Raw genomic sequence first — 20,057 nt, 5'->3', positions numbered from 1 at the left:
CTATCTATAGGTCTCTATTTTCTGTTCACATTCTGAATATTTGATCGTTTTGGTGTGGCCAATTTGTCTTCACAGCTAGGATAGAGGTAGGGGAGGAGATTATCATACAATTTGGAATTGGGATGGATTTTAGAAGACAATCCAAATGGATTATTTTACCAGAGTAGTAAACAATTTCCTAAGGAAACATAGCAATCAGTAGTCGAGACTCACATATGTTGTATGAAATCCAATTCTTGTTTTACTGTACATCATTGCTTCTCAGAAGTTACAGCTCATGTTTCTTTAGAATGAGGAAAAAAGGCTTCATGGGAAAAGTAGTACTAAAGGAAAGGTGCTCTTGATCTACAGTCCTAAAAGCCAATCTGATGAGAGGAGAGCATTTCTGTGAATTAGAGAGGAATTTCCTGAAATTCTCTGAAGTAAGTCACATGTCAGTAAATAAATAACAAAAAAAATTCTGAGACATTCTTTTTTCCATATTCTTTTATAAATTCCTATTTAAAATATCAGTGTATTGAAATATATGAAATTTAATTAAACCAAATCTTAAAGTATTGACCTATACCTATCTAGTTGTCACTTAGAGGGCAGAAAATTACATCTAAGTATCATTGAATCACCAAGTTAGAAGGACCAACAGTGCTCAGCTAACCCATTCCTTATCAATACCAGAATCCCCTCCTCTGATTTACTAATCAAACATTATTTCAGTTTTTCCTAGAAGACTTCTAAGGCAAGAAGCAACCATCTTTTCAAGTGACCCATTCTGCAGTAGGAAGATTTTATATATATATAAAATATGTTACTTCCCATTCACAATGAAGCCTAAGTTAGCCTCTTGGCATCTTTCCCTCATGTTCTGTGTTCCTGAAGAGAACAAGTACAGTTCCCTTTACATCTCCCCTGAATCAATCTAGATCACTCATTCAGGATTTCTGGTCATTTTATCTTGCCATTATCTATAAGGGTTTGGTTGTTTAATATAAATACTGTCACAAAACTTCATGGTCCATTGTCTCAGTACTCCAAGCTTTTCAAAAGAATCTGAGATTAATAAGTCTTTGATATACCAATATAAGTCAATATTATTTTCTTGATATCAAGACCAATATGTTTTCCATTGCATCATGAAGTTTTCCTTCCATTCCATAACTTTTAGTTATTAAGATAATGTCAATTTGTGGTCTAAAAGTGTTAGTTTAGCTTCTGGATGTGGATAACTTCATTCCAAGAAGCCATTTTTCCATTGGGAAAATTAAATGCAATGTATTCGATATAATATATTAAATAATGCACAAATGTTGCCATACACAAAATTAGATGGCACAGATACTACTTGCAATATCATCAAAATGGCATTTTTTAAATAGTTAATAACATTTTTCCATGCAAAACTAGCTAGGAAAATTCATAAGAGGCCCTTCTTAAAATCTACTCAATTTCCACGAGTTTGTACTTTTGGAGAATGGATGCAAAATATACTAATCTTGAAGAAAAAAAAAAAGCCAACCAAATGGCTTTTAGAAGTCAGAACACAATGGGACTTTGACACTATGGGGTATATTTTAAGGTTATTTTATGCTTCCTTCCCATCCCCTATTTATGTATTTATATAGATGAAGAAACTTGAGGCAGAGAGATTAAATGAATTGGCCAGCATCAAGTATCTCAAGAATTTGGGTCTTCCTGACTTAAGAATTAGTTGTATCTACTATGCTTTCTGCTTGTTTGTGTGTGTGTGTGTGTGTGTGTGTGTGTGTGTGAGAGAGAGAGAGAGAGAGGGGTGTGTGTGTGTGTGTGTGAGAGAGAGAGAGAGAGGTGTGTGTGTGTGTGTGTGTGTGTGAGAGAGAGAGAGAGAGAGAGAGAGAGAGAGAGAGAGAGAGAGAGAAAGAGAGAGAGAGAGATTCCTGTATTATATATAGCACCACTCCTATATTCAAGAACCGTTGGTGGCTAATGATAGATTCCTGTATGACATTCAGAGACCCTCTCTGTCTGACTCCAAATATCTTTGCAGGTTGTTTTTTCCCTTCAGTTCTCCTTATGAATTCTAAATTCCATCATTGCTGGGACACTATCCTGGCTCCTTTTCACATTTCCTGGAATCCCTGACTGCCATTAAGATTCAATTTAAGTTCAATCTTCAGGAAGTCTTTGCTGATCCCACAGTTGTTATTGTCTCCTTATCCCAATAACTGTGAATATATTTAATATCTAGCCTTTGTTTACTTGTTACTGAATTTACTACATATCTTCTAATAAAATGTCAAGGTAGGGGATAAGCTCACTATTTATATTAATTCCTGCACCTGTTATAAGACCTGATATATAGGAGGAGCTCAAAATCCCTAGTGATAGCTTCATATCTGGAAGATCTATAAACATGCAAATATACACATACATATAGCAATACATATATGCAGGCATGTGAGAGAGTCAATGGAAATGATATAAAGTTATACTTAAGAAAACACTGTGGTGGGAGTTTGCTTTTTATGGTAGCATTTCAAAAGTTATTTTTGGATACAGCAAATGCCCTAGTGGAGCACTTCCCAAGATGCTCCAGGTGCTTTAAATTTTTTTACCATTTATAACCAGAGAATATTTTTCCTTTTGTAGTATTGAAGAGGGGACCCTGAAACTCTGAAAATCCTTGGAGAAAATCTCCTTCAACTCTGCCTCAGTGAGGGACTTTGCCTGGAAGGACAAATAGTTTCACCCTTGTTATCTACATGGGTCATCCTGAAACTCATTGAATTCAATTCAAATTCTAGCTCAAGCTGAAATCCAAGGTGGAGACAACTTGGGACTTCACCCATGGGCCCCCACCAACTAATCTCTCATTATAAAAAGAGCCAAACTAAAACCCTCTCCTTGCAGAGGTTCCAAATAACTCCATGCCAAGCTCCATGCTTGGCACGTCAAGGTCCTCTGTCCACTGGAATACTCTTTCCAGTGCCAACTTCTCTTTATCCTCAAATATTTCCTTAACCAGACTTTATGCCTCTCCAACAGGATTTTTAACCTTACTTCCAATTCCCATAATAAACCTCTTTTATCAATCTAGGTTTTCTTCTGGTCTGCAAATTCCTTTACAGAGAACCTCTGTGCCACCAGAAGGGAGTCCCCAAAACTCCCTACCTTTGCGCCAAATCCCAAGGGGTTACAGGGGAGACCAACCTCTCCAATTGGTTCCCTGAACCCCAAACCTGCCACTAGACCTTATCATTTAACTCCCTGGCCACCAGAAACCCTAATTTCATTTTGGTTCCTTAAATCTAAACCTTATCACTATATTCTCTATCAAAATGGGTGACTCAAATTGTTTGTATAAAAAAAAAAAAACTGAGTATATTCCTTATTCCTTTATTTTCATATGCACAATGATGATGTTATTTATGACAATTACATAAAAAAAGTGAAGATGGGATACATCAAGCTCCTACTAATATCCTGCCCAATATCTGGTATCCTCATCCAACCCATTAGAAAGAAAAGCAGGAACTGGGAGAAATCATCCTGCTTTGCCAGGCTCATCATGATGATCAGATTCTCTTCTAGGTGTCTACCAAGAATGTGAAAATTCTCTTTTCCTACTCCCAATTCAGCAGGAACACTAGGTCCTGGTTAAATGGACCCCAATACTGGTGGGACTGAAGAGAGGTGGTAGATTCTCATCAGTACCTCCACCTGAATTTGAAAATGACATCTTTCTCATAGGAGGGTGGACACTTTTCTAAGCCCATAGATCAATTGAGAGTTTGGTACTGCACAGCAGGACCCAAGGTGTACCCTCCATATAAAAAAAGGCTAATGAGTCAGATCAAGTGAAGGCAATGAATACTTGACCACCAAAATCATTGGGTCTCTCTTCATTTGTAATCTCAGGATTATTAGCTTTTTTGTTTGATTTTTTTGTTTAACTGATGTAGAACTCCTGGTAAGGAATTCCTTCACCTGGATAGTATTCATTTTAAATGTTTTTTTTTTTTAATTTATATGTGTATATGTATAAATGCAGATGTAGGTACATGGTGAGTATAAACATGTAGGCATATATGTGGATATTTTATGTATGTATGTATGCATGATCCAGGCATGTATTAACATATTGTATCATCATAGGTAATTGCTGGCTGCTACTCAGTTTATACTCTTAGAAAACTGCCTGAGCTGTTTACATGTTCTTCAAATAGATTAGGGTCATAGAACTCCTCAATGTCTGGGACTTAATGTATTTCTTCTGGGTTCTGAGGCTCTCTCTCTATTTATCACACAATATTGCCTCTTAGCTTCAGGGATGCTATTAAGAATTATATGCTAATAGCATCAAAAGAGCTCAAATTTAGAACTGGAAAGGATTATTGAATTATTTAAGCTTCCAACTCCAACTAGCTGAGGCTTAGGGTAGTGATGGGGTTTACTCCCAATCAGTCTTACTAAATGGCAGAGCCAGGATTCTCTCACAGATCTTGAGATCAAAGAACAAGATCTAGGACTTTCTTCAGAGGCCTCCCAATTTAATCTCCTTTTTTTCAAATGGGAAACTGAGTTTGAGAACTCACTTAAGAGCACAGGAATAACAATCACCAGAGGTGGAATTTGAAGCTAAGTCCTTTGATTCCAAATTTAATCTTTATTATAACAAAGCACACCACCTCACAAAGAGATTTGTCCATCAGCAGGTCTCACAAAAGTAATTTTAATCATTTTGTATTTTTTTTTAATTTGGTTGATTTGTATGTATTTATTGAGTTAAAGATCTCCTAAAATGTCCATGCAAACAGAGTGCCATACTTGGAGATACAAAAATGTCTCTTTGTGAATTCAAATCTGGCCTCAGACACTTACTTTCTGTGTGACTTTGGGTAAGTCTTTTAAACCCTGTTTATCTCAATTTCTTCATCTATAACATGAGCTGGAGAAAGAAATGACAAACCTTCCAATGTTTTTCTCAAGAAAATCTCATATGAGGTACAAGTATTGGACTCAATTGAAAAACAACCAAATAACAAAACGTTGATACATACACTTTTCAGTATTCATTAATTGACTCTCTTCCTTTGCTTCCACCTCCCCCCCCCCATCCAGCCTCCAATTATCCATTTTTATAGAAAATTCCCATATTCCCTCACTATGTTTGCTAGAAAGATGGAGATGGAGATTTTAACGATTCAGCTCAATTCTTACTATCAATCTTTCCACATAAGGACTTTTCTCTGGTTTTTAGATGTAATAATTCAAGATCCCACTGGTCAGAAATAAATGAAACATTTAAGAGAAAGTAAATTATCCATAGACAATCACAGAATGACAAGGCTGCAAGAGACTTTGGAGACTATCTCATCCATTATAATCTTTCTGCAAATGAAGAAGGGAGAAAGCCGGAAGCCTTAGAGACCATCTAGCTCAATCCTCTCAATTGATAGATAAGAAAACAAAGGAGAGGAGGGATTAAGTGACTTCTCCTATTGGCAGAGACACCAATAGACCCTGGGGCCATTACCTCCCAGAAAAGCATCTTTCTTTTTTTTTTTTTTTTGAACAGCTGACTTCTTGTTCAAGCAAAAAGAAAAACTCTTTTATAACTAATCACCACATTTATGTTGTTGGTATAAAAAAAAATACAAAGAAAGACAAAGGGAGTTTGTTGCAGTCATGTAAAAGCTGACATAAAAGTCGCTTTCATAGTATTTTTAATTTTATTCTACATTCCTTTATCATTTGCCATTACTTAAATGAGCTACTTTTGGTGGCTAGTTGGTACCTTGAATTAAGCAGTAGGCCTGGAATCAGGAAGACCTGCATTCAATTCCAGCTACTAGCTGTGTGTCCCTGGAAAAGCCCTTTGATCCCCATTTACCTCAGTTTCCTCATTAGTAAAATATGTTGAATAAGGAAATGGCAAAACCATAAATGGCATCATCAAGATGCCACCACAATGCAAAACCATAAAACCACAATGACATCAAGAGTCAAACCTGACTGAAAATGATGAAACCACAAAAAAAATCTATTTGATAAAATGAATTGAACAAATCTATTTGAGTAGATCAGTGTAGTGTGTGTGTGTGTGTGTGTGTGTATGTGTGTATATGTGTGTGTGTGTGTGTGTTTATTAAAGTAAGGGGTAGGTGTTCATGTGTATTAGCAGGCATAGGTATGTGTATGTATATATTTTTGAGAAAAGGTATTCCTCGAGTCCAAGTCAGAATGACCTCAGTTCTAGCCCTGTCACAGAGTGGTTAGGAGACCCTAACTCAGTCCAATCACTTAACATTCTCTGATCTTGGACACTAAGATTATAAAATATAAAAACCATTCTGAGATGCTGATTGCAGCAATGGAATAAATGGCTTCTTGGGCAATTCTTCTATCCTAAGGAAACCCCAGGTACAGTCCCTATCCCTTTGGGTTTTAATATAACCTTTATTTCCCCATATATTTCTCCCTCTCACCCATCAGGAAGTCTTCCTTTAAAACACACACACACATCAACAAACTTAAGGGATGCTTCAACTGAATCAGATGCGAGATGTCTCCCTCCGTGATTACCTACCAAAAAAGAGAGAGAGACACATTCTTGTCTTCTTTGAGACCAGGCTTGGTCACTAAAATAGTTTTGATTTAATAGAACCACATGTATTTATAATTGCTTTATTATTGTTTAGTTTTTTTGTTTTGTTTTGTTGGGGGGTGTTGGTCATATCTAACTTTTCATAACACCATTTTGGCAAAGATACTGTTTTTCTACAGATTATTTTACAAATGAGGAAACCGAGGCAAATGAGATTAAGTGGTTTGTCCAGAGTCATATAGTTAGTAAGTACCTGAACCTCGATTTGAAATTAGGAAGATAAATCTTCTTGATTTCAGGCCCATCACTCTATCTACTACCATTTTAACTGTTCATATTTTGTTATAGACTTTTCCATTTATGTCTATATCCATCTATCCATCCATACATCTATCTATTTATATTAATATACAAGGTTTTCCCAGATTTTTCTAGTTGCTAGTCACTTTCCAGTACATGTTACTTTGAATTTTATATTTTGTAAATTTACTTGTACTTACAGAGCAGCTAGATGTCCCAAACAGCTAGAAAATGGAACTCAATGTAATCAGGAAGCCCTTCATTCTCTCAGCCTTGCTTGCTAGGTGACAATGATTGTGACATATGTTTCAGCCTTAGTCTCCTCATATATAAAGCGGACAAAATAATTGCACCTGCTTCCAGGTTTTCCCTGCAGTCCCAATGCAATCCTATTTATAAAGAGTCTGACAAACCTTGAGATGCCACATAAATGGTAGCTTATTATTGCTCATTCATGTTTCTTCCTTCACTACCCTCACTTACCATGTAAATGCAACCTCTGTAGTGACTGACTTTGCAGCTTTCTGTTATCAAAACACTAGGCACAAAGCAGGCATTTTACAAATGATTATTAAATAAATGATCTTGTTCTAAAGTTACCCTCATCTATGATCTGTCAGGCTGGAATTGTGATTTCCTTCTGAAATGGAAATTTATTTCATTCATGCCATGGAGGTGCTTCCCTTCTGCATCTCCATGTGACTGAAGGAGTAATTTTGCTTTTATATCAGAATTTTTTTGGGAGAAAAGAAGTAGCTCGTAGCAATTATGAGATATAAAAATATATTAACATACCTCCTTCCAGGAGCAGATTAAGCAAATGAAGTCTATTCCTGAGGAAGTTCAAATCATTCCATCAAACAAATTAGTAAAGACATAATTTTCTCAAGTTTTTAGAAAACTTTTGACTGACTTTCAATTTTCTTTTGGTCTTCCTATCACCTTTCCTAATCTTGGTAATGTCAGGAAAGATTCTCATTATAGCAAATAAGCTTATCTTCCTGCTCAGCTGGCCCAAAAAGCGTAATACCCTTCTGATGCACTGAGGGCAACATATGCAGGACACATTATCTGTACTCTGAGAGAGGGAAGCCTTATTATAGGAGGGAAAATAGCTTGGGATTGCTAGTTAGAGTAATTTACTGGTGAGAGGAGATAGAAGGGGAGGAATAAGGAAAGAGATGTGGGGATAAAGAAATGGAGTGGAAGGAGTGAGAGGGAAGGAGGAGGAGAAAAAGGGGGAAAAGGATGAGGAAGGGGTAGGGAGAGAGGGGAATATTCTTGTGAATAGGATCTGACCTCATCAGGTGTAATATCTCACTTTGTAGCCTTCAACTTTTAGCAACTGCATTGTCCGTTTTCAGCAGATTCATTGGTTCAACTTAATCCTGATTCAGGGAAACAGACACTTGGGAAAATGTTGTGCTTTGAAGAACTTGGTTCATAGCTTAGAAGGGAAGGAATTCTGCCTCCTTGTCTGGAGCCTACCCATGTGACCCTCCCCCCACAAAGAGAGTCGGATTAAAATCTCTTTTAATATTGGGGGGAAGGAAGAAAAATCATGTGAATAAGAAAAAAATAACGTCTATCTGTTCACCTCAAAGATTGAGCAGGTGAATATGCATGCACATATGAATGAATAAGTGAATAAATAAAAAAAAAATGAGAAAATGCTAATTATACTATAGGTAAAATATTAAGTGTTAGACAAAGACAAAAAGTAACATATTAAAGATTTAATATTATAATGGGGCAAGACTATATATATATATATATACACACACACACACAGAGTGTGTGTGTGTGTGCGCGCATGCGCGTGTGTGTGTGTGTGTGTGTGTAGTGGCAATCTCAGCTGGGGTAATTTGTTTCAGGAAGATCTGTTTATGGTGTGTGGAGTTCAATGAGAATAGAGATCCTGTTCTTTACCTTTAGCTCTAATAAAATTCCTTATTGCAAGGACACAATTTCAAACTTGCATGGGCCCCAGGACCCATCCTTCCTTTATAAGCAGACTTTCTGAAGAAGTGGGATCCCAGCCTTTATCACATTACGTCCACCTTAAGGATTCACATTTCCCAAGTTGCCTGACCTTGGACCATAGTCACATGAACCATCAAGAATTGGTACCAAAAGCCTTTCCAGCTTGGCATGATCTGAGAGTTTACTTCTCAAGGATCTTATAGTATGGATTAAATTCAGGGACAAATTTGTACTTAATTACTACTGAAGGATTTTCCAATTTTGTGTTTGGAGATAAGGAGATTGAAAGAAAGGAAAGGATCCCAGAAAGATGAGATGCATGGGGGTCAGCCAAGAGTCAACCAATTTTGACCATTTTCCTCCAGGACTGATCCTTGTTATTTCTATTATTCTAGCTAGCTATAGAGCAGATTTGGAAAAAAAAACTTTAAGTTTGACCTCATTGGAAAAAGTCAGCTGAGAATCTATCTCAAAGGGGGATTAACCCATTAATGATTGCAAAGCCTTCTAAACCTACAAAGAGCTCCTAAAATGAAATTTTTCTAATTGCCCTTCTCCTAGAAAATGACAGGTGGTGACAGGCTAAGGCTCCAAGGTGTGAGCTCATCTAAATCCTCATCCCACCTAGTGAGGAAATGTTTGATCACAGCCAGAAGGCTCCTTAAAAGGATCAGAGCTAACACTGCCTTTAGCACATGGTGAGAACTTCTTACAAAAAATCAGCTTCCCAAAACTTGGTTGACACTTAGCACATTATCATGTCTACTGTGCTAGAGCAAGCCCCACACAGCAATCTTCCTGTCATAAGTAGGAAGTCCAAAATCAGAAGGCATTATTGCCTACATCAGTCAAAATGGGAGCAGATTGCATCAATCACTTGGACTTTTTTTTTTCTTACTTCATTTAGTTTGCAGATTTTCTTCTCATTAGAAACCACACTAAGACATTTGCTGGTCTCAGAAGTATCATGACCTCCTGAGTTGAAGATGGGGCAATAATGAGCAAAGTTATTTTGTCATTATTGCTTTGTTTTGTTTTTAATGGAATAGTGAAGCATAGTGGAGGACCAAGCCTTGAATAAATATTCATTAATCATTAACAAATTCCAGATCTCTTCATGATTATTTATCAACAGAGCTCATACATGGGATTCCACATGAATAATTCATAAACTTTGCTCATGAACATATTTAATTGATTAATGATGATTCTTTATGAATTTTTCTAAATTACCCAGGCTGAAGACTAGATCACAAAAAAGAAGCCACATACTGCTCTTCAGGATTGAAAGAAAACACAACTTAAACAGCAAGGAAGAGAACCCAATGGCTTTTGTAAATATGGTCTGGTTTAGCTATGAGGAGGCTGGCATTTTTATTAATAACACATTGAAAATCTTCCTCCAACTCCTTAATATCTGTGGCTTGACTCCAGATTCAGACTAGGCGGTGAAAGATGGCGCCAGGAAATTGGTCTCAAGTGTTTCAGAGGTTCTTGAGCCACTATTCTAAGATGAAATTTATAATCTGACCGGTGGATGATATATGCAAATATATTTTGACCAAAAACATCACTATTTTAATATTGTGCCTTAGAAGTTCCCATGAAACTATAGCTACTTTTTCTTATTAAACATGCTTGTATATTTGATTGGGTTCCATCAGGCTTGAAAGTTATAAGTATATAGAGTGATGTAACTATTTTTTAAATCCAATTATTATGCCACACAAGGAAAAAAAAGAGAAGCAAAATAAAATGCAAGCAAACAAAAACAAAAAGAGTGAAAATGCTATGTTTTAAACCACACTCAGTTCCCACCATCCTCTCTCTGGGTGTAGATGGCTCTCTTCATCACTGAATAATTGGAACTGGTTTGAATCATCTCATTGTTGAAGAGAGTCACGTCCTTCAGAATTGGTGATCTAACTATTTAAAGGATAATCTTTCTTCTTTAGGATCTCAATCCACTCATTTCACATTTATTGAATATCATCAACAAGGATGAAGAGACAAACAGTTGGGGGGGAATGAAAAGAGTGTACCCTTTAACCCCTTCTAGTTATACAGGAATATTCTTCTCATTCATTTTGTTATTTTGTTGATTTCTTGTGACTTATTTTGCTTTGAATTCAAAGATTCACTGCTAACCAGCAGTGGATATCATTCCAAAGTACGCCTTGAACCTGGGTAGCTTTCAGGGACCTATGATTGAAGGGCATCTTAGATACATTAATTATGAATAAAAGAACAATTATTGATTCATCATTGATCCAGTTTTCTTTCTCAGGCTCTATTCTTGTCTCTCACAACCACAAAATGCTTCCCATACATACCCACACATCCCAACAGTCAAAGAAGCTGAGAATAAGATAATGCTGCTGGCCTTGTTTAGGAAGAATCTCTTGAGATATTCCCACTCAGCTTGGTATAAACCTGAATCAACTATTTTGAATAAAAGGAAGGAACTGGATTGGAAACTTTTCAATGAGTAACATAAAAAGCACAGTAAGAATATAAATTGAGAGGTTTCAGAGAAAAAATACTTATGATCACCATATATAAGAGGTATGATTGTGACAATATTTGCAAATCAAGAAGAATCAATTCTTACATGAGGTGGGGAAAAGATAAATGATAAAACTGAAGAAAGATAACTGATGTTGAAGATGGAATAATACCCAGGCCCAGCCTGAAAGAAGACATTATCCACTAAACTTAAAAAACAAAACACAAAGATATAAGGTTTCTAGTATGTTTTATGCCAACTCCAGAGTTCTGGCAGAAAGTAAAAGAAGTTGGCACTACTTGTATCTGAGAAAGTAGCAGGGGATCTGGCTGATTTTCCACCAGCTGAGAGATAGAAGGTAGAAAAACTAGACTCTAAAGAATCTACAACTTAGACAAAGGACAGTGAGAGGCTTGAATCTTTGAAAGCATACAAGGGAAGAAAAACTAAAAAGGAAAGGTAGTGATAGCTCATAAAGAATGATGAATATCAGGGCAAGATGTTGGAACTTGATCTAGCATTCTTCATAGGGATCACAGGATACTTTCTCTTGAGAATTTTTCAATGATTTCAGACATTTTTTATGAATTTTGGGAATTTGGACATATATACAATGTACATGATTTAATAACAAAAATTATTATATTAGTTAAATCCATGTTTTACTTTATTCCTTTACTATAATAATGGCTGCTTATCAAATGTGATGGTGACATAAATCTGGGACAATTATCAAACATACCAGGTGGCAGTAGTGATACAAAAGCTGTTGGCTGGTAAGAACATTGGACCACATCAATTAAGATGGGAATTGAAAATGGCAACAATTTGGGTTTTCCAAAATTTAGCTTCACTACTGTAATCAGCTAGAAAGTTTTGGATATTTTAATGGATTATGACCACAAAAAAGGTAACCTTATTTCTATATTATAAATGAGCAAAGAAAATATTGAGTTGCTTAGTTAAAGGGCTTTGAGTTTCTAATTCTTTTGATTTAGTTCTTGTCCAGAACAGTGATTCCATTGGAAAAGAGAACTCAAGCTGTGGATGCTCCCTCTAGCACTGAAAATGTTGCAGCATAGTCATGGACTGCTTCCAGCAGAAAAAGAGAAATGACTTAACCAGACTGAAAAAGTCACTGAAGTCAGACCCATTATCAAAGAAAAAAAATTGAACCTAGAATTTCTCTGAGGCGCACATTGTAAACCACAATGTCACACTGCTGCTCAGAGGAGGCACAGGAAAAAGGTCATTGGTCTATACTCTTTCACTTGGGAAGATGACAATCAGAGAATTGTGTTTCTTTCTGGACAAAATATAGTATAAATATCCTCAATAACCTAAAGAAAGCAGAGGATGACAACTATGATTAAGGCACTCAGTATCATATTATATAAGGATTAATGGAAGGTACCAGGCAAGTCTTACAAATAAAAAACTCAGCAACAGTGGGTATAGACAGTTAACACTTTTGGATAGCTATTTTCAAATACTTGAAAAGCTGTCTTGAGGGAATAGGCTGGTCCTGCTTGGCTTCAGGAGTTGGAATGTGCAGAGAGGTAGATTTTTACTCAATGTATGGAAAACGTTCCTAATAATCCCCTTTTCAAAGTGCATTGGACTATCTTGGGAAATTATGAATTCCTTATAACTGACAACTATGAAGCAAGATGTGGGTGTCTTTATTGGAATTCTGAAGAGAATCCTCTTTCAAGTATGGGTCAAACTCGATGCCATCATGAAATCCTCTGAGCTTGTATGAATAAAAGGCTTTTTCCAGCTGTCTATTGACAAAATTAATTCTTTTTCTTCTATATTTTGCTTCAATACAAAATTGTGCTACCCATTAAAGTCAGAGACATTATGTGTATATTTACCTACAGATTCAGAACATCTGTGCAAAAGGAAGACAAAAAAATGAATCAAAGTAAGAAGAATCAAATGATGGAAAGTGATTAGGATACAGCTCAAACAGCCCTTTCTATGGATAATCTTTCTGGATCCTCCAATGCAAAAGTCCTTTTCTCCCCAATACTTTGTGTTTGACTCCTCAGTATTTATTTTATATTCATTCTGTTTATGTTTATTCTGCACAGAATGAAATGTAAATGTGATATCTCCTCCAATGGGATGAAAGCTTCTTAAGACATGTTCATCATTGAAACCCTTTCTCTTTTCTTTTCTCATGTTGGCTACTTAAGATGGAATGCTCGACACATAGTGCCTTTTTAACAAATGATTACTAATTGATTGAAAGGTGAAAATGGAAGAACCCTGATAAAAAGGGAGAAATGAAGCAACTTTTACTTTGAATGAGTTACAAGGAAAAATAAATACTAATTCATTCCCATTTTCTAATAAAGTTCCAGGAGCTCTATTCTAACTTCACATTCTAATGTTTCCTTCCCCCGCTTTGGGACTCCCCTGCAGAGTTTCCTTTGACAAGAACGACAGGAACCTGAACAGAAAAGTGAGTGGGCAGGAGCTGGAGGGTGAGTTACGTAGAAGCAGTCACTTGCCTGTGTCAGCGTGGGTACATCCCTCACAATAAGTAAAAGGCAGAACCACATGGGACAAGACTGAGAAGATTCTTATCCACAAAATGACAGTTTTCTAGGTTGGATCAAAGAGGTTCAATTTGGGTTGTGTTAATTACTCTTTCCTTTCAATTTGAGCAGAAAATCCAACATTTATATTACAATGTGCCATGAGTGGACCAGAAAAAATGCTTTCCCATTGGTTAGACCAGAGCAATAAATGGAATAGTTTTAGTACACTTGGAAGGATATATTATATATATATATGAATGAGATGGAAGAGATGGGGCCAGATGTCATCCCATAAGTGAGAGCAGAGACAATTATATATAGTTTCATTGATTTGTGGAAATACTGAGCATTTGAAGACATTAAAATCATACCTTATTAGTGAAAAAGGGGACCTTTTGCTTCCTGGCAATAATGTCAAACTTTTTTAGGAAAATAAGGTCTTACTTTGAGGTGTGGAGCATGCAATGCTTCAAGGATTATAATAATTTGATGATTTCCCAAAGTCTGAGTAAATAAGAATTTACTGCTTTATTAGAAATAGTTCCCTATATTATATAAATTGTGCCAAAAGGAACAGAAGGAACTGGTTTAGAAGGTAAAAGATTATTTTTAATAGTTACTAGATTCTAGGACATTTCCCCCAGATTCAAGGGAATTGATAGAATAGACTATGAAGCATAATACTGCCATGACTCAACGTATTCCCCCTCCTCAAATTTTGGCAAGGTCCCTAAATATGTTTTCTATGGTGAACTTAAACAAAATTCATAGGAAATAATGGAATAGGTAGGGAAATTTCAGATGGATTAAAAGCTACAAGTCAGATCCTTCACAGAAAATACCTACAATAAAATAGTTGGCATTTAAGTCACACTTAAATGTTTATTAAATCCTTTAAATATTATTTCATACAATCTTGGGAGGCGGGTGTTAATATGATCTCTATTTTATATATGAGGAACTTTGGTCACAAAAAGGTTAAGTGTTTTGTTTAGGGCCACATAGCTGTTGAGTTTCAAAGGTTGGATCTTCATGCAGGACTTCCTGATTTCTAAGTACAATGTTCTACCCACAGGGCCAACAGACATTGCTATTTTTGTATAGTTCCCTTTTCTTCTAGTAAATTATGAAAGATCTCATTCTAAACTTCTGGGAAAATTTCTTCATTGATCAAATGCCATTTTTATAAGATGAATATTAAGGAGTTATATTGATGTATATTTGTATATGTGTGTTTATATATATGACAAAAATCCACTGTGTATATGTGTAATGCTACATCATAAGAATCTATAATATTATAATATATAATTACATGATATGTAATTATGATAACATTACATAATTTTGAGATTATATAATATCACATTTTGAAGGAAGTTCAGAGATTCTAGGGTCATTCATTCATTAATTTGACATTCTAAAAAAATCAGATATCTGACAATCAATCACCCATGGCACCACTTATGTGCTAGGGAATTTTTCCAGGTGTTGGTGATGAAAAGAAGAATACAATCCAATATCTGATCTTAAATTTCATTATGATCCCAAATGAAAAATACTCCCTGTCAAACTTGTCTTTGCAAATCCTTGTTTAGATAAATTGACAGCTGCAGCATAATGTTGTTGTGGGGAGGAGAGGGATAGAGGAGTATGGGATAACTCTTGAAGCAGGTCAGAATAGCAAAGGTCTGCAAATCCTCTGCAATCTCTTTCATGTTGGTGTTCCCTCAAAAATGATAATTATAACTACATACCTTTCTGTCCTGTGTGATGCTTGACAACATCCTTATACGTGTACCACAGGGGTTCAATCAAATTGGCTAAAAGCTTGCCTCATTTTATCTTGACTCTATGGAAATATAAAAGGGGAGCACACATAAATTGTCCAGTGGTTATAACACACAATTTGACCAATGCCTTTTGTTTCAACTCATATAGTTTTGATGTCATCCTTTGTAGATAATGAAAATGAACCAGGAACTGGGCCCAGATTTGGAAAGGAGAAAGGAAAAAAGATCAAATTACTTTTGGGAAATTACAATAGATTTTTTTTACTATCCCCAAACTTATCATGAAAGCAAAAACTCATGTTTTCAATACTAAAATTTTATGGGTGTTGCAACTTGGCAGAGATATGGAACTTCTTTCCCTCTAAATAATTAAAAATGTATATGACACACAGGGGGCTGAAGAAGAGCATTGTGGGTATAAATAGGCTCTAACACACAACCAATGAGTACCTCCACACAACAGGAATAGAAAAGCATGAGAAAGTAGGAAGAAAAAGGGAGGACTGGTGGCCGGTAGCAAGATCAAGGAAAAACTGGATAGTCAGTGTTTATTCACAATGTCAGGAGACTGGGAGGCCTCCATCATGTCAGGTGGATCCTCATGGGCAGATGAAGTATATAGAAAAGAGTAATACAGAATGAGCAGACGTGAATAGTTTCTACCTGTCTTGATGGAGGGACTTTCCCAACTAATAAGCACAGATTCATTTCAGTTTTGTATTAAAGAATACTTGTCTCCTTTTCCTTTTCAATACATCTTTGGCAATATTTTGGTCATGCTTACTTTTCCATTGTTCTTTGAGTATGTTGCAGTTTCAGATAGTAGGGGACATTAGTATTGCAAAATATATCACAGAGTTTTAAATGGATATCTCTTTTAGGAAGAGGCTTCAGAAAATTGGAAGGAGAAAAGGGGAAAATGTAATTTTAATAATTTAAGGAAATGCTTGGGCTGGGGTGAAAACTCCCTCCTACAGTTTGTCTGTAGCCTTAGAATAACCCTAGTGTACAATAGTTTATGTTCTCTGTAATATGTGATCTCAGATTGTGTGGAGCATAGAATAATTCACTGATGTGCCCAGTGTCAGAGAGCCAATGAGTCAAAATATTTCAACCCAGTTATTCCTGGATGTGAGATTAGTTCCCTACCCTCTATATACTATTGCCTCATTTGAATTATTTTTTCTAATTGTCCAGGTAATCCAATGTATTTCCCTCCTTTTAAGTTCTTGAACCAAATCACTATCAGTCTTCAGTGTATTGCTATTGTTATTATTTTTGTCTCTAACATTTTTATATATGAACTCTATGCTATCCATGTAACTGGGCAGTGTAGTCTAGAAAACTGCCCTATTTATTCATTTGATTATTTCTATGTGATTAAGCTTTAAAAAATGATCTTAAACCCATCCAGAAAGCTCAGGAATTTTTGAGACTAGATTGAAAAGTGCAATATACATAGTGAATATATGTATATTGGGATCTGTCTTTTTGAATGACAACCTTTATTCAATGGAGTGTTTTATTCCAAAGCAGGGATATCAAACAATGGTCCATGGCCATGTGTAGCCCATAAAACTCCGAAGTATGGCCCTAACCAAATTAAAATTGGAAAATATTTGGCAAAATAAAAAAATAGATAATATTTTTCTCAATCAGTAGCCCATCAGCATCTGTATGTAGGATTATTGACCTCATTTCTGTTTGACCTCAACAACACTGCTCTACAGAATGAAATGGAAACTTTTCTTCCTATTTAATATAATGATTTTAAAGGATCTGTAGTATTTTTTTTAATAATACCAACAATTTGGTCTTCTAAGTCAAAAGGATGGTACAAGCTCTGCAATTTACTCAGTATCTCCTTTTAGGAGGAAAACCAGTACAATTAACAATCACCTCCCCCCTCCCCAAAATAGACTAACTTCTGGGATCACACTTGCCACAGAGTTTTCCCTAGACTGGGAACAAAGATGTGAGGGCTGATTGAAATATGTCACCTCCTACACAAAGAAGAGAATATCAGCAGTATATTGGATTGCCAACTTTGACCTGGAGGGAACCTTTGAGTCTATTTAGTCCAGGCCCACCTTTGAAATGAGGCCACTGAGATTTATGGGAAGTGAAGTGCTTTCCCCATGATATCCAGAGTGGAAATGGCAGGACAGGGATTCAAATCCACTTTCCCCAAGTCCAAATCCAATACCCTCTCATTTGTTGAAAGGAATTGGTCTAAACAGGAATAAAAATAGTCAGCTCCAGGGAGGAAGTTTCTGACCCTCTTGACAAAGGATTTAAAAATGCTTCCCTCTGTGAGGTAACAGAAGGAACATTTTTCTTACCAAGTCAGGCCATTTATTTTCCTAGCTGAAAAAAAAAAAGAACTTGGTCATCACTATAAATGGTCTGAAACATCCCATGTAATAATTTCTGGTACCTTTTTCCCTGGAGGAAGGCAAATGTGTGTAAAACGATTGTGAATGGTCCCCTAGAGGCAACAAATAGGTCCTATGGGGAAGCTTAGTAATTTCTTGTGAGTACCAGACTTCTAGAGCTTCTTTGTTGCTTTATTTCACTTCTCTCTTCTTGGAACAGAATTAATTGAAAGAAGATTTCATGGTAAGTGACTCATTATATAGCCATTCAAACTCAAATGGGAAGGTTGGAAGGTAATAGCAAAATAGGGGAATGTCAGGTAGAAATCAAGAAACAGAATAGAGATAAGCTGGTGTCAAGGACACTGGGACAAAGTCAGAAGTCCAATCATTTGTCATATAGTTTGTTTCACCCACTTAGTAAGTGGATTGTTAGGATGAGAAAGACAGAACAACTCTGTTGTGAAAGATCCCAAAGAAAATGGCAAAAGAATAAAAAAATATGTTTTCTATCTGAAACATTCATCCTTTGATCTTAATCTTCTGCCTCTCACTCTCATTTGTTTTTTCCCTTCTATGACCCAGCCTTTCTTTTCTATCTCAGCAGTTCTTAATTCATCTTCAGGTGATATCACTCCTCAATCTACCCCTACTTCCTATTTGATTATGCTTTCAACTTCAAAACATTTCAAAAAAAGCTATTAAGCAAATATCTACAATTTGGTAAAAAAGAAATATAAGATCTTGCTCACTACAATCTCTAAGGTAGGAAAATGGATAAAGAGCCAAATAATTGTGATATAAAAGAGCAAGAGGAAAAAACAAAGAAGAGGGTCTGAAAAAGGAAGGAGAAAAATTTTAAGCCAGGAAGGTCCCCTTCACCTGGAAGAGAGAGGGAGTAAAAACAACTTTCAGGAAAAGGTACCCAAACTGACACCCTGAGTTCAGATCATACCTCTGCCACAAATTCTGTGATGGAAGGCAAATGACAATATCCCTGAGCCTCAGTTTCCAAATCAGAAAAATGGGATAATATTGAGCTTTAATCCAAATAAGAGATAAAGCCAATTACAAGGCTTAAATTGATTAATTTTGACTATATAAAATCAAAAACTTCTGCAGAAGACTAATATATAAGAAGAGAAAATCATACAATATACACTCACACAATGCAAACATACATATCTATACATATTAATGAATACATATATATCTCAGATAATGGTTTAATATTTGATATATATAGACAAATAACATTTCTATGTCTATATTTAATTATACATAAATATAGATGTAGTTACCAATATAATCAAAGTCTTTTCATCAACAAATATTGTGAAATAATGTTTTCAAAAGAACATTTGCAAACTCTTAAAAACCACATGAGTCTTTCCAGATAACTAATAAGAGAGAAATGTTAATGTAAACATCACTGAGCTTCATTTCCCACCCAGCAAACTGGCACTAATGACAAAGATAAAAATAGTCAAAATTGGAGAAGTTATGGAAAGATGAGCGGGTTAATCTATTATTAGTGGAGTTGTAGATTTATCTAGCTTTTTTTTTGAAGGAGTTTAGAATTATATAAATATCTATGGAAAATATTTATATCCCTTTACCCCCAAATTCTGCAATATCCATATAAATATCCTATGACTACTACTATCAGTACCAATGTACATAGTGTTTTAAGAGTTTGAAAGTATTTTAAACATATTATCACATTTGATTATCATAACAACCCTAGGAGGTGGATACTATTATTGTCTTCACTTTTTTTTCTTATAAGGAAACTTAAGCAGACAGTGGTTAAGTGCCTTGCTCAGGATCATACAACTAGTAGTTTCTGATTAATGATTTGAACTCATGTCTTAAAAAATCAATTATAGCACTTTATCAATGGTGGCATTTATTTTCCTAGTTATATATCTATGTCTATAACTATATCTCTGTATCTATCCCCAAACATAT

The 20,057-nt window shown here is 35.7% G+C and overlaps 1 long non-coding RNA gene across 2 annotated transcripts in view; it reads right to left on the bottom strand.

Annotated features, from left to right (window-relative positions):
* LOC116419630 overlaps nt 1-20,057 on the bottom strand; it is a 117,899-nt gene that overhangs the window by 31,769 nt on the left and 66,073 nt on the right. For both annotated transcript variants that reach the window (XR_004229888.1, XR_004229889.1), the window contains exon 2: nt 15,676-15,770. This is a non-coding gene — a long non-coding RNA (uncharacterized LOC116419630). The remainder of the gene's footprint in view (nt 1-15,675; nt 15,771-20,057) is intronic.

Source organism: Sarcophilus harrisii, chromosome 5 (assembly GCF_902635505.1).
Source record: "Sarcophilus harrisii chromosome 5, mSarHar1.11, whole genome shotgun sequence".
In the NCBI taxonomy this organism is placed as follows: Eukaryota; Metazoa; Chordata; class Mammalia; order Dasyuromorphia; family Dasyuridae; genus Sarcophilus; species Sarcophilus harrisii.
The sequence above is the reverse complement of the archived record's forward strand: the minus strand, read 5'-3'. Positions and strand labels throughout refer to the sequence as shown.